The sequence below is a fragment of the Lactuca serriola genome, chromosome 9, assembly GCF_051521515.1.
Source record: "Lactuca serriola cultivar US96UC23 chromosome 9, Lser_US96UC23_V15, whole genome shotgun sequence".
In the NCBI taxonomy this organism is placed as follows: Eukaryota; Viridiplantae; Streptophyta; class Magnoliopsida; order Asterales; family Asteraceae; genus Lactuca; species Lactuca serriola.
In genome coordinates, this window is record NC_136416.1 from 181,739,623 (window position 1) to 181,756,303 (window position 16,681).

Genomic DNA, 16,681 nt, shown 5'->3' on the forward strand with positions numbered 1-16,681 from the left:
GTAATTGTAAAACAGGAGGTAGAGCACCTCTTAGTTCCCTCATGCACCTCTTTTCAATATCCTTCAGTCGTTTTCGTTGATCTTCAACATCAGGAGATCCAGTGGATGGACCAATTTGTTGAACATTTGCAGGAGCTTGAACTGTTCCATCGATACAATTCCAAAGTTCTTCATCTATTCCATTTAAGTAATCTTCCATTCTATCAGCCCACTGATCATAGTATTCTGGAATCAACATCGGAATTTTGGTTGAAGAACCAAGCAAATGAGAGAAAGAAGTCATTGTGTTCATGTTGAAGTTCGCCATTGATGAACAACAAAAAATCTCTGAAAACTTGAGAACTTGATGAATTTCAGAATTTGATCAAATGAATTGATCAAAAATCACTAATCGATTACTCGACTTAACAATTCAAATACAGAATCAATTCAAATCTGAACATCAAAAGTGATTTTCAAAATCAAAATTGTGCGGAAAATTTTGAGTAAATTTTGCAACTCAAAAAGCAAATGATTCTTCTACGAAAATCAGATCTAAGCAGTTTGAATCCTGCTCTGATACCAATTGATGAGAATTATTATCGAGAATTAAGATATGAAACAATAGATTTGAATGATGAAAGATGATGAACACACGAAGTAAATATTAATCTGATCTCGTTTTATTAAGACTGATTACAAAATAAGCTGAAGAGAAATATTGTGTTTCGATCTCATTTTTCTACTTCAAGCCTAAGTCCCTATTTATAGGGAACTTACAAAAAGTATACTAAGTCTATGCATTGACATTCGCATGCTACACTTCGCATTTAACATTGACTTAGTAAAATAACATACAAAATGCGAATCATTACAAGACACTCTATTCGACTTTTACAACTAACACCTACATTCTCCCCCTTTGTAAACAGTCGATACAATTCAACTTAAGAGCTTTTGAATTGCAGAGTGAATCGTTCTTCGCACTTCTCCATACCAGGAGATCACCTTCTTCAAGTAATGGATTAAATCGGCTTCTGATGGGTACGCCAAAACGAAAGAAGTTATGACATGGCTTGACAAACAACCAAAAGACTCAAAGACTCAGCAACCTTTCATAATGGTTACGCGAACTCCGATTGACTTCATTTTTTTTTCAGGTTGACTTAATCAATCCTAGAGTGTGCTTGCCAAATGGGTTTGTTGAGAGGATAAAGTAAGAAAGTAGGACAGGTCGTGAGTTCATGCACTACTAACGTTTACCTACAGAGTCAGCTACGGATTCTATCCGTAGCTAATCAACGACTTACCAATGGATCAACGATGGAATGCAAGAATACTTCGACTAACATACTTATATGATTTTAGAGAGGTATTAATGAGGCATCATCGACTGATTGCTAAGAATTTCTCGACAAAAACATTTCATCGATAATCCATCTCAAATTAAAACCTCTTAGCGAGGGAATAACGATGGATTGCTAAAAATCACTCCCTGGCCCTCGCAAATTGCTCGCAGAAAATTGGCGCCTCATTTTTTCATTTCCTGCTTTTCTTCTTTTCTCATCCCCTCGTTTTATGTTCATTCCCACCGATTTCTTTCCCAACGCCCTAATTGACCCTATGTTGACTCAAATCCTCTCACATCCTCTTTGGCTTCCCTATCAATTCATCTTCATTCCTCATTGACTCATCGTTTCCCTGCCAGCGTCGTTCAATCCTCTATTGTTTCTTCAGATCACCTAGTATAACTGCTCAACAACCTCCACCTCTATCAAGTAGTGTGTAAGCTCCATTTCCATGTAGCTCTCTTACTTATCCTTCATTTCTAGCTCAAATCACCACTCGTTTATATAAGCTATATTTTCCTTTAACTCATTAATTTTGGTTTTACTAGGGTTTTCTTGTTATATATATATATATATATATATATATATATTGCTGCAGTCTCGATTTCTGCATCTTTCTCCAACCAAAGAGGAAGGAGAGTTGACTCTCAATTCGGGTTGAGTCACGTTACCGATCATGGCAACTAGGAAAAATCTGACCACAACTAATCACCTCCGTCATTTGGAGTCAATGGCGATTCGCCCGTCAGGTGCCGGCAAGAGACCAAAGCTAAAAGTCATGATACTCGACGAGTCTCTTGCATCCAAGGAGGACGATCTCGTTTTTCCCAGTCACGATTTCTCCCAACAGGCACACGTACCCTCTCCTCAAAAGGTATCATCCTAAAAAATGATCAATAGTAGATCATCTGCATATATTGTTTCATTTTGTCGGAAAAATAGTGTCGGTGTCGAGTCAAATACATAAGTTTTTAAATATAAAGGCGATAGTCTAGTTTTGATTGTTGAGAAATGATTGATGGCTACATAAACATGTAGAACTATTTTTTCAATGAGAAAATATTTTGACCTAACAGGAACAAAGAGGACAGAATTCCTATTTCAATTTGAGGTCTTCTACTTTAGATTTTCAAAATACGAAGTGAACTTTAATCACAAGAAGGAAACATGACCTATTCGCTGTTCTTTTTAATAAACATTTTCATCATATAATCGATGATTTGGGGCACCATTTCAGCACTTGGAGATGTACAACAGATCAATTGAAGATCCTGGTGGCTTTTGGTCTAATATTGCATCAGAATTCTATTGGAAAGAGAAATGGGGTCGACAGGTTTACTCAGAGAATATTGATGTTACAAAAGGAAACATCAAAATTGAGGTATACGATACTTTTATCTTTCTAACATCTGCCTCTTTCATCTTGTATCACAAACCTAATTAGCCATTGACCATTCCTATCTATTTACTCAGTGGTTCAAGGGTGGCATCACCAACATCTGTTATAACTGCTTGGATAAAAACATAGAGTCTGGGAATGGCGATAAAGTTGCACTTCATTGGGAAGGAAATGAGTCTGATGTTGATGGCTCATTAACTTACATACAACTATTTGAAAGAGTCTGATAGGTATGATGCGTTTACATACTCTCATATTGAGTATACATATTAATTATCAAATGGGTTAAGATCACATAATATCAACTTACTTACTAGAGAACCACAATAGTAGCTTTTTAAAAGCTTTTGCAAACCAAAAAGCTCTTGAGAAATGAAAAAGTATTGGATGAGCTTTTTCAAAGAACTTCTTAATTAACAAGCTCTTGCAACGAGGTTTTTTAATTATTGTGTAGTTCCCATATTGTGGATGCTAGTCATCACACTTACATGCCACATAGACGCCATGTCAGCAAAACTTAGTTGTATACCTGTTAATGAGTGACCTAATTGGAACATTCTTGTAATCATAATGATAAATTAATATTTATTAAATTGTTTTTTCGTAATTTTATTCTTACATTTGGCAATCCATCTGACAGCTTGCAAATTTTTTGAAAGACAATGGTGTTAAAAAGGACGAACTGCCAATCACAATGCTGGCTTGTGCTCGCATTGGTGTTGTCCACTTGGTAAAAAGCTATTCAAATTACGTATTTTTTACTAATATAATTTTATTGAACATTGAATTTGACTTTGATTTTCAGGTTGTTTTTCCTGGATACTCTGCATAATCACTTCTTCAAAGAATTATGGATTGCAAACCAAAGATTATGGTAACTTGTAATGCGGTTAAAAGAAGGAAAAAAGTACTCAATCTCAAGGAGATTGTTGATGCTTCACTCTCAGAATCATCTCAAAATGGAATATTTGTAAGTGAGAACTTTTGCACTCTTAGAATCTGTAACCTGATTTCCAGGAATGAGATTTAGGGATTTGATGCAATTAAGGAAGTCTACTCGATGATTTGGAGGCCCCAACTCGTCGTGTAGAGTTTTAGTCAGCCTGTGTGATTTATGTGGATTTTGTCAAGAAGGCTGGAAGATGAAACCTTAATTTTCAGGGTTTTGCACCCTATTTAAAAGGTCATTAGCCTCCCTCAGCCTCCCTTACCGTCCATCTTGAGCTCAGAAAACCCTAATCTTGCCTACTCTCCATTTTTGTGTGTAAAGAAGCTTGGAAAGTGGATTTTGTTAAGAAGGCTTGAAGTCTAAGAAGCTTGGAGCAAAGAGAAGCTTATGGATCTGACTCTACTTCATCTTGGCATCACTTTGAAGGTAACAAGTAGTTACCTTGACTTATATTTAGCTACATCTCTTCATGTCAAGGTTTAGGGCCATTTTCTAGTTGGTTGTGGGTTATTTCGGGTATTGGGCATGATCTAAAGTTGTAACTTCAGATTTGGACTCCTCTAAGTCCCTATAGTCATAAAGTTATCAGATTTAGCAAGCTTTGGCCATTCTCTTTGGGTTAAACCTTTCCCTTAGCTTTGTTTTTGTTTGGTCATAAATTGTGGTTTATACTTTGCTTTTCATAAGCTATTAGAGTTCTTGGTCTAGGACAGAAATCATGTGTTTTGGTGTTGTTTGGACCAAAATCTCATATGATTATGGTTAGGTTTAATATTGTTTTTTTTTTGGGTTTTGGGCTTGGGCTTTGTTATTAGGTCTAGGTATAAATAATGTTATTTAGGCCTAAAATAGAGAGTGGGACATTCTTGGGGGCTGTCATATGCTATGAATGAGATCTAGAGAGAAACAGAGAGAAAGCAGTGTGTAATTGGAATCTTATATACCGGACGATTAATCAATATATCGTGTGCCTTGAAGATTAATATCTTGTTCTTATTAATTTTTATCTTGAATTATACACTTTTATTGGGATTCCGTACCATCAAAGTGAATCCGATTGATTCGTAGGAGAATTCAAGACTTACAAGTGGTATCAGAGCTTGGATCGATATCAATCGGGTTATCGCAAACAGTTTTTCTTGGAGTTTCTTGGTGTTTTTTATTTATATTTTTATGAATTTTTGACCATTGTTCTTCGTGTTCTTCATATTTTTGAAGTTTTGATCGAGTTTGATTTTAAAAATTAAAATTTTCTTGTTTTTGGCAAGTTTTGGGTGATTTTTGGCCAAATTTTGCAAAATCTCAGCGAGATCCTCGATCTTGGTCAAACCCTAGGCGGCCAACAACGTTTTCAAAAGCTTAACATCGATTTTGGATGGAAGCGAGGTTTAGAGTGCGAGGCGAGGGTTCACGGGCGAAGTTCTCGGATCGATGGTTCTCGGTTCGTCTCGTTCTCAGATGCGTTCTCGGTCTGACGTCGCGCCTGTTCTCGATCCTCTCTTCTCGGCCACGTGATTTCGGATTTCTAGCATCTCGGTTTCTGTTCTCGGATTCAGATATTCAGCCTCGCAATCTCGGCTAGAATTTCAGAATTTTCATGTAATATCCGGATTCCCAGGTATACTATTCTATTTATTTGTTTTGGAGTTTGTGGAGGAACTCGGCGAGTTGGAGCCAACACTCGCCGAGTATGGTCGTGGATGTTCATCCGGGTGCACATCCGGACTCGGCGAGTCCATTCATGGAATCGGCGAGTCCACGCTGTTTAATGAAACCCTAATCCCCCGGATTTGGAGCCTATTTAAGGGCACTTATAGCCTCCCATTACGGCTACCAGTCCCTTGAGAGAACCCTAAGTGAGCCAAATCGTTGTGAGGAAGAAGAAGTCACTTTTGATCCTTGTACCTTTGGTTTAGCAAGAAGAAGGTGACCAAGAGCAAAGAGGAGGTGCGATTCTAGCAGTTCCAGAGTTCAGAGACTTCATTTTGAGGTAATAGTTCGAACCTCCTTCAGTTTTGGTGTTGATCATTAGAGATAGGGTTTTCTAACCCCTTTGGAGAGTGATTATGTGGAGGAAATGGTCCCTCTTCGAGTTTGTGCCTTGGATTTGGACTCAAAGAGGTCCAGAGACCTTAACCCTTGGAGCTTTATGGGTCAGTTTGGAGTTATTGGACTTAGGTTGCCATTTTTGGGACTAAATCTCCTTTTGATGCCTTGTTGTTGATATATAAGCATCACGTTTCGGACTTTACTTGACATTCATGCTTGGGGAGGCCAGATCTATGGTTTTGGGACACAGATCTAACCTCAGGAGGTTAGTAGAGTTTGTGCATGGCATGAACTCGTCAAGTTGTTCTTGAGACTCGGCGAGTAGAGCTAGGGTTTCACGTAAATTACTGAGTGAGTAGATTTGCCGAGTTGGGGGATGACTCAGTGAGTCAGAAGGGGGTTAGAAGACTGGAGTTCAAGGCGGTACTCGCCGAGTTGTTCTTGAGACTCGGCGAGTTGAGTCGGGGTGGCCCCGCAATTCATGCCTGGTATGACTCGTCGAGCATAGGGAGGGACTCGGCGTGCCCAAGCGGGACAAAGAGTTAAGGGACATGTGCGAACTCGCCGAGTCACCAGAGTGCACTCGGCGAGTAGGGTCAAAGTGTGACCGTTGACTTTTTTTGACTTTTAGGGTTTGGTCAACAATGGAGTCCTTGTGTCAAGAGGGGGGTAAAATAGTCTTTTACCCTTCTGAGGGTGCCAATGGAAGGTTGAGTCTAGTCTCGAGAGTATATTTATGAGAGTATTTACTTTATGTGAATAGGTGGAGGCTAGACAATATTTCTACCGAGTCAGATATTTACCGAGACGCCTGAGGTGAGTCTTCTCACTATACTTTACCTAGTGTGGTAACAGAGTTGGGTGACAGAGTATTCTAGAGATATATGCCAGTGTATTTGTATGATATTACGTGTTGTGATTTATTGTAATATGTGATATGCATGATTCAGAGTTTACAGAGTTAGGACCAGTTGGTCCAGAGTTATGGGACCAAGAGGGTCCCACAGAGATATTCAACCAGAGGGTCAACAAAGTTACAGCCTTGAGTGGCTGATATGTGTTTATTGTTGGAATAGTGTCTAAGGCTGCAACTATATTAGGCAAGTATTTGACCCGGTTGTGCATGGTCCTTTTGGGTTGCCTTCACCATAGCAACTTGATAGGATGATTTATTAAGAGAGAGTAAATATTATTAATATATTATGGGAATAATATAAAGAATAATATATTATTATTTGATTAATATAAGTCATAGAATTAATTGGAATTAATTTGGTGACTTAAAGAGGTTAATTAAATTAAGGGGTATAAACTGTCAATTGTTTGATAGTTAAGCTTTAGACTATAAATCCTTATAGATATACAAGGGACGGATTCTAGAAGCTAGGATAGCTTCAAAATCGTCCAATGACTTATCTAAGGAAAGGATTTGGATAGCCTTAAGAGAAGATTATCCAATTATGGTTTAGGTTGTAACCCTTAAGGAATCTACAAGTATAAATAGACCCCATGGGCATGGGAAATCGGCACCTCACCTAAAGTAAGAGAACCCTGGCCGATTTCCTCCCCTCTCCTCTCTCCTAAATCATCTTCCTTGCTATTGGTGTTTGTAAGCCATTAGAGGAGTGACAATTGTGACTCTAGAAGCTCCAAGACAACAAGATCAACAAGGAATTCAAAGGTATGGTTCTAGATCTGTTTCAATGTTGTTATTTAACCTAATTAGCCATTAAAAGTCTTGGATTCAAAGCATGTTTAATTAGAAAGCCTAGATCCAAGCATTAGGGGTTTGCATGCGCACATAGGAAAGTTCTTATGGCTAAAACCCATTAGTGGTATCAGAGCCTAGCTTGGTTTTCTTTAAATTGTTGCTTGATTAACTGAAACAAACCTGCAAAATTCGATTTTCTAGGTTTCTGAGTCATGGACTCGGCGAGTTCCAAAGTGGAATCGGCGAGTCCCTTTGTGCACTCGGCGAGTCCCTTTGTGCACTCGGCCAGTCCAAGCGTCAGGAATGGCCAGATTTGGGATTTTTTCATAGTTATCTTATGGAAACTTACCTTAATCATAATAGATCAATCTAAATCCGATTTTTTGATATATATGGCTATTATCTTGATCTAGTTAAAGGTATTTATCAACTAATAAAATATTTAATCTCCTTATATGATAATTAATTAATTATTTTAATTATTTTGGTAATTATCCTTCAAAGAAATCTTGAATAAAATCAAATATAGATAATTAGGATATTAATTGTTAATTGGAATTATTTTTTATTTGATCCTCTATGTTTTAAATGTTTAAAACTTGCCCTCAAGTTTTGAAATTTATATTTGTGATTAAAAGTTTTAATTTAGACAACTTAAATTTCAAACCCTAGATTTTAAAAGGTTTAAAATACAACCCTATACTAATATGATATTACTAGAATAATATATATATATATATATATATATATATATATATATATATATATATATGTATAACTAAATGCTAGTCTTACCGTTAGTAGGCCTCATTCACGAAGCCGATCTATAAGGTGGGTATAAGGTTGCGGCCTATAAAATGGCGCTTAATGGGTGTACACTCACACCCACCGCTTGCTTGATTGGTGGAGGGTCGTTAGCCGAACGGGTAGGATAGGGCAACCTCATCCTCTCATTAAAAGTATAATAAGAAATACAAAGTAACTACACATTTTTAAAAATTTCCCAATCTTAGTTACTTTAGGAAAAGTGAATTGATGCAATCCCATGAAATTACACTTTGCACCCTTGCCAAGAAGTTAGTAGAGCGTGTGTGGTTTACCGGCACACTAATTGGTTCTAAGCAAAGGTGGCAAAGGGCGATTCATTGTTTATCATAGTTCGATGGAGCGTGTGTGGTTTACCGGCACATCGAATAGGTGATCGTTACAATGAAGGCACCATGTGAATTTGCATGGTAATTCGCACCCGCTTTATGATCCTCGGTATCCCAGTCACAAACAAGAGGGGCATATCAAGATTTAAACATGCCATTGAATAGTTTCAATGAATCTCATTCGAACCTAGGAATTCTCAATACACTTAGGACTAATAGTTAAGTTTTGATGGAGAATTAGTGAATCGTCATTCACTTACCTTCAATTTATTTGCATGTTAGATTACGACATCCCTTTTCTAGTATGTAAATGTTATTGTTGGATCCTAGCCCTAATTTTCTTATTGGGTGATAATTAGGGATTCTTATTCTAATCTATCTTTCTCCTTTTTCTTCTGTAGATGTCGAACACAAACAACACTGCTGCTAGTTCTTTCACGTTGATGAGCCTTTGCCAAAAGGTCACCTTTGATGGAACGAACTTTAGTGAATGGATAAGATACATTCGCACCATTGCTCGTTATGAGGATAAGGAGTATGTCCTCGATGAGAAGCTCGAGAAATCAACCCTGAAATCGCTACTCCGGCCGAAATCACCGCTTTTGAGACTCATGAGCGAGATGCAACGAAGGTACATTGCATCATGATTGCTACCATGAACTCCGAATTCCAAAAGTCCTACGAGGACATGTACCCGTACGAGATGCACCAAGACTTATTGGAGAGGTACCACCAAAACGCGAGACAAGAGCGTTATGAGATTTTCACCAACATGATTTCCGCTAAGATGGGTCATGGAGAATCTCTTACCGTGCACTTGCAAAAGATGCAAAGGTATGTCGACCGCCTTCGCAAGTTAAATGTTGACTTTGGGGAAGACTTGGCGATCGACATGGTGCTTCACTCTTTGCCTCCGATGTACAACCAATTTAGGATGACCTACCACATGAACAAAGAAGAGGTCACCCTAAGCAAACTCCAAGGTCTCTTGAGGGTTGCTGAGAGCAACTTCAAAGACAAGTCTGTTGCACCAACTCCCAATCCGCCTGCTGCTCCTGTCTTGGCTATTGGTCAAGGAAAGGGAAAGAAGAGGAAGGCTTCATCGAAGAACTATCGCAAGGTCAAAGCCCGAGATGGTGCCTCTTCTAGTGGGACCAAAGTTGATCCCGCTAAGCCCTGTTCTAACCTGAAGGAGGCAGAGTGTCACCATTGCCACAAGATAGGACATTGGAAGAGAAGCTGCCCAGAGTACCTTCAAGCAATCAAAGAAGGAAAGATCAAGCCATCCTTCGCAGGTATATACACAATTAAATCTAACGATTTTAATCTTGCTATTTCTTGGGTTCTTGATACCGGTTGTGGTTATCACATTTGTTCTAATGTGCAGGGACTAAGAAGAAGTAGGGATGTGGAGCAAGGAAGGATCAATCTAATCATGGGGAACAGAAGATCGTCGCCTGTGACCAAGATTGGAGTGTATTCTTTAGTGCTTAGGAATAATTTATGTTTAGATTTGAACAATTGTTGCTATTCGCCAGAAATGGCTAGAAACATCATTTCATTTCATGGTTTATATAGACAAGGATTTAGATTTTCTTTTAATAATGAGAATGGTTCTATTTTGGCTTATCTAAATGGTGTCTTTTACTTTGAAGCTATACCATGTAATGGAATATATGAAACTGTTATGATTGTTGATAACTTAGGAAATGATGTTTTGAATATAGGTTCTTCCACTAGTATGGATAAAGCATCCTTGTGGCATTGTCGTCTTGGACATGTCAACAAGAAACGCATAGCCCAACTCCAAAAGGATGGAGTGTTGGAGTCATTCGACCTTAGGGAAGATGACACATGCGAGTCTTGTTTACTTGGAAAGATGACCAAGTCACCCTTCACAAGTACATGTGAAAGGGGTGAAGGTCTATTGGACCTAATACATACCGATGTATGTGGACCGTTTAGATCAACCACGAAGAATGGGAACCGCTTCTATGTGACCTTTACCGATGATTATAGTAGATATGGGTATATCTATTTCATCAAGCAAAAGTCAGAAACCTTTGAAAAGTTCAAAGAGTTTAAGAATGAAGTGGAGAATCAATTGGGCAGGAAAATCAAGATGCTTCGATCCGATCGAGGAGGAGAGTACCTAAGTCTTGAATTCCACGATTATATTAAGGAGTGTGGAATAGTTTCGCAATTGACACCTCCTAGGACACCGTAGTTGAATGGTGTGGCAGAAAGGCGTAATCGAACCTTATTGGATATGGTTCGCTCTATGATGAGTCGTGCTTCACTACCTATCTCTTTTTGGGGGTATGCCTTAGAGACTGCCGCCCATATCCTTAACCGAGTCCCTACTAAGAAGGTTTCCAAAACACCTCACGAGATGTGGATAGGGAAAGATCCCTCATTGGCACATATCAAGGTTTGGGGTTGCAAGGCTTTCGTAAGACGAGATACTCACGACAAGCTCGAACCTCGAAGTGAGCAATGTATTTTCATCAGCTACCCGCAGACATCCTTTGGATATCTCTTCTATAGATCGAAGGACAATGTTGTCTTCGTTGCAAGGAGAGGAGTTTTCCGAGAGCGAGAACTCATAAGCCAAGGAGACAGTGGGAGGCAAATCAAACTTGAAGAAATTCAAGAGTCGATAGATGAAGGAACCTCTACCGCTGGCACTCAACCCGAGGAGGAAACTCCGGTTGAACCGATTGACGAATCCTTACCTCTTAGATGTTCCGATAGAGTTAGAGTTCATCCCCAGTTTTATGGTTTTCATATTACTAACGAAGGGGACACGTATATTAGTGATGGTACACTAATAAATCTTGATGAACCTAATAACTATAAGGAAGCCATGGCAGGCCCGAAGTCTGCAAAACGGAAAGAGGCAATGGATAGCGAGATCCAATCCATGTATGACAACCAAGTTTGGAATTTGGTTGATTATGTGTCCGAACGTAAGACCGTTGGGTGCAAATGGATCTTCAAGAAGAAGACCGACGTGGATGGAAAAGTACACACATATAAAGCGCGATTGGTTGCGAAGGGATTTACTCAAACTCCCAGAGTTGACTATGATGAGACCTTCTCACCAGTTGCGAAAATTAAATCTATTAGAGTGATGTTAGCAATTTCCGCATTTCATAATTATGAGATTTGGCAAATGGATGTCAAGACCGCTTTCCTTAACGGGAAGTTAGCTGAGGATGTTTACATGGCTTAGCCAGAGGGGTATGTGGATCCGAAGCATCCAAATAGAGTGTGTAAGCTTGAGAAGTCCATTTATGTACTTAAGCAAGCGTCTCGCAGATGGAATCTTTGCTTCGATGAGAAAGTCAAAGAGTTTGGATTTGTACGAAGCGAAGACGAATCTTGTGTATATGTCAAAGCCAGTAGGAGTATAGTAAGCTTCCTCGTTCTATATGTCGATGACATATTACTCATAGGAAACGACATCCCGACTCTGCAGGAGGTTAAGTCCTGGCTCGGGAAGTGCTTCGCTATGAAGGACCTCGGAGAGGCTTCTTACATTTTGGGAATAAGAATAGTAAGAGAAAGAAGTAAGAGACTAATTGGACTTAGTCAGAATACTTACTTGGATAAAGTACTAAAACCATTTAGTATGGAAAACTCGAAGAAGGGAGAATTACCAATACAAAGTAATGCCAAGTTGAGTAAGACTCAAAGTCCGAGTACCGAAGCTGAGATAGCTGAAATGAGCCGAGTTCCATACGCTTCCGCAGTTGGCTCAATCATGTATGCTATGACTTGTACTCGCCCTGATGTAGCCTTTGCTTTGAGCATGGTTAGCAGATATCAAGGGAATCCTGGCAGAGCACATTGGATTGCGGTGAAGAATATCCTTAAGTACCTTCAGAGAACGAAGGAATGGTTCTTAGTCCTCGGAGGGAGTGATGACTTGAAGGTGCGAGGGTACAGTGACGCCAGTTTTCAGACCGACAGGGACAACTACCGTTCGCAGTCGGGCTGGGTCTTTACCCTAAATGGAGGAGCAGTGACATGGAAGAGTTCCAAGCAGGAGACCGTAGCTGATTCAACGTGCGAATCAGAGTACATTGCAGTGAGCGAAGCGTCGAAGGAGGCAATATGGCTGAAGAACTTCATCGGTGATCTTGGAGTTGTACCCGCCATAAAGGAGCCTCGAGGGATCATGGTAGATGAAGACATATCGACAGAAAATATCATTTTATTAGACATCGTGTAGAAGAAGGACAACTCGTAGTGAAGAGGATATCATCGGAAGATAACCCAGCAGATCCGCTTACGAAAGGACTGAGTAGGGTTACGCACTTGCAGCATGCTAGGAGTATTCGGCTGAAGGATGATATTAGCATAGATTAGATAGTATTAGAAACGTGTAATAGATAAATGTAATTAACATTTGATGATTAAATAAAGGAGTTTTATTTATGAGTAATGTTACTGTCTTATGTTAATTGTTTAACTATTGTTTCATTTTGCATGTTTTGACTTCCAGAATAATTGAGTTTATTAAGAATAATCGAATTTTTCAAATTATCCACAATCGTTCATATGTTGGAAGTAGATATGAATGAAGATTGTCATGAATTGGTGTGTAGATTGTCTAAATGGTTTTAGACATAGCAAAGGGTTGCTGCAACGTTCATGAGTGCTTATGAACTAGTTTTGAGCATTGGAACAAACCCGCGCTTGCCGGAATCACCTTATGGAATATGATATAAAAGGATGATCACAAGACGATAATATCATATAGTCTTAAAACCTAGATATATGGTTTGTTATTTGTTAATTGATTGTACATTGATAATGCGAAAACGCATCAGTAACTCGGTGTTATAAAACGCATTGTTGTGTATAGTTGATTATTGAATAAGTAAATGCATATAAGTCGAAGTTTATCTGTAACTTTTATCTAAGAAGGTATAAGTGATATCTCGGCCACTCGATGATTTGATTTGACTTATGTGCCGGGCCCGGTCAGAACTGAATTGATGTGTTCGATTAAGTTCTATGTCGAATAAATCATAGATCGAGAAACCTAAATGCTTGACTAACCATTCCATAGGATTGTCAGCATGATATCTAACAGAGGACTGTACGATCCCTTATCTAAAGGACAAGATTGATTAGATCAGAGTTTGACAGCGTCTTTGAGAGCTACGATTGCAAACCGAATTGTACTTGTGCATATAGTTACTAGACTTATCCAAGTAGGAGACTGTTGGAATAATGTCTAAGGCTGCAACTATATTAGGCAAGTATTTGACCCGGTTGTGCATGGTCCTTTTGGGTTGCCTTCACCATAGAAACTTGATAGGATGATTTATTAAGAGAGAGTAAATATTATTAATATATTATGGGAATAATATAAAGAATAATATATTGTTATTTGATTAATATAAGTCATAGAATTAATTGGAATTAATTTGGTGACTTAAAGAGGTTAATTAAATTAAGGGGTATAAACTGTCAATTGTTTGATAGTTAAGCTTTAGACTATAAATCCTTATAGATATACAAGGGACGGATTCTAGAAGCTAGGATAGCTTCAAAATTGTCCAATGACTTATCTAAGGAAAGGATTTGGATAGCCTTAAGAGAAGATTATCCAATTAGGGTTTAGGTTGTAACCCTTAAGGAATCTACAAGTATAAATAGACCCCATGGGCATGGGAAATCGGCACCTCACCTAAAGTAAGAGAACCTTGGCCGATTTCCTCCCCTCTCCTCTCTCCTAAATCATCTTCCTTGTTATTGGTGTTTGTAAGCCATTAGAGGAGTGACAATTGTGACTCTAGAAGCTCCAAGATAACAAGATCAACAAGGAATTCAAAGGTATGGTTCTAGATCTGTTTCAATGTTGTTATGTAACCTAATTAGCCATTAAAACTCTTGGATTCAAAGCATGTTTAATTAGAAAGCCTAGATCCAAGCATTAGGGTTTTGCATGCGCACATAGGAAAGTTCTTATGGCTAAAACCCATCATTTATGTGGTATTTTGGGGAACTCACTAAGCTTATGCTTACAGTGTTACGTGTTATGTGTTTCAGGTACTAGTGATGACCGTGGGAAGGCGCCGCCTTGATTCGTACACACACACACATGGGATTTTATGTATTTCGATCTTCGGGGATGTTTTGTGAAACAAAGATATGATACTATGACATTTTATTAATGAATGTATTTGGAAAATATGGTTGAAAATGCGAAAAATTATTTTAATTTTTACGGTTTACAAGTTGGTATCAGAGCCTTGGTTTGAGGGATTCGGGTGCACCTTCGGGCGTATCTGAACTCAAACTGAGGATTTGAGGAAATTTCAATAATAAAATAGTTTTCAAAAGAAGAACTTTCGAGACAAAACAGAGCAGAGTCGTGTGTACGAACAGCCAGTGCCCGAACGGTGATTTCCCAAAATACCATTACAATAAGTGTTATGAGATATGATATGATATGTTATATGATGAGCTATATTATGCATGCTAGAGTAGACTAGGTATTCTTATTAGGACTAGAGTGGCCTGATATGTGATGCCTAAGTCTAGGAGTCTTGCTGCTAGGGATACTTCAGAGTGTTTAGGTAGCAGCGAGGAGGTTATGAGAGATCTGGTAGCGAGTATCATATGATTAGAGAGAGTAGATTACTTGGGATTTGGGACTCTGGGAGGAGGAATTGGGGTGAATGCTGATGCGGTGTGGACGGTAGTATTGGGCCCGTACTACTGAAGACATCGAGTCAGTGCACAGTCCAAGTAAGAATCCTTGGAGTACCAAGGGACAAGTAGGGTGGAGTATTCGAGTGTGAGTATACTCGAGCAAGTCTCTGATATTTATTCTTGTGTTGTATTTCAGAGAGAGGGAGATCATGGTTGGGACACACCACACACCAGGGAGCAGCGGTTAGAGTGACGAGGAGATCCGTAGGATCATCCATGAGGAGGTGGCTGCGGCCATCAGGGAAGAGATACCAGAGATGTTCGAGTCTATCAAGACCACGCTGATAGAGACATTTGATGAGAAATACGCTGCTCTTTCTGAGGCTGTTGTTGTTGTGGCCACTGCAGATATAGCTGTGACTAGGCCGCAGGGTGGTGATGCGTTGCTGTTCTGAGAGTTCAGCAGCACAAAACCACCGGAGTTTGATGGGACCTAGGACCCGATTGCGGCAATGAGGTGGATTTCAGACATAGAGGGGTGTTTCTTTACTTGCTCATCTCTAGAGCATTTGAGAGTTCGGTTCGCGCTGAACCAGCTTCGCTTGGGAGCGAAGGATTGGTGGAAGTTTGTGACAGCACACTATACGCCTGTTGAGCTTGCTGCAGTGACCTAGGAGGGTTTCACTACTATGTTCCGAGATGAGTACGTTCCCTAGGTGGAGAGGGAGCGTTTGGCCCAGGAGTTTCTGACCCTCAAGCAAGGTACTGAGTCTGTTACAGTGATTACGAGGATGTTTCATGAGCGGGCGATGTTCTGCCCAGAGCACGTGTCCTCCGAGCAGGCGCGTATGAGCATTTTGAGGAGGGATATACGATAGTTCGTGGCGAACTCGACGTACCGGACATTTGCCTAGCATCAGGCAAATGCCCAGAAGATGGAGATAGAGTTGGAGACCCAATCTAGGGAAGAGGCTGAGTCTCAGGGGAGGGATCGGCGACCGGTACAGTCTCAGCCGGTAGCCAAGCGGGCCAAGCCCGCTGATTCGAGATCGGGAAGCCAAAGGGGCCGCACTTGTGGCAAGTGCGGCAAGAGCCACGATGGGGTTTGCAGAGCAGGGTCTTGCTACAAATGTGGCAAGGAGGGGCATATGGCCAAGGATTGCCCCAAGGGGTTTGCAGTATGTTTTCACTGCAACCAGACCGGACACCGGAAGGCAGAGTGTCCGCAGCTGCGGGGATCAGCACAGGGAGCATCTCAGGGATCTGCCCCTGCGGCTATCAGAGCTACTGAGAGCCGGCCAGTGAAGGCCGAGGCACCGAAGGCACGAGGGAGAGCCTTTCAGTTGACCGCAGAGGAGGTCCGCGCAGCGCCCGATGTCGTTGCTGGTATGTATTCTTTCGTTTATTTATTTTGATGTT

At 40.0% G+C, this 16,681-nt stretch overlaps 1 pseudogene; it reads left to right on the forward strand.

The window, feature by feature from the left end:
- The first annotated feature begins 2,004 nt into the window (after window positions 1-2,004).
- Window positions 2,005-16,681, forward strand: part of LOC145076352 (acetyl-coenzyme A synthetase, chloroplastic/glyoxysomal-like) — a 111,294-nt pseudogene continuing 96,617 nt past the window's right edge.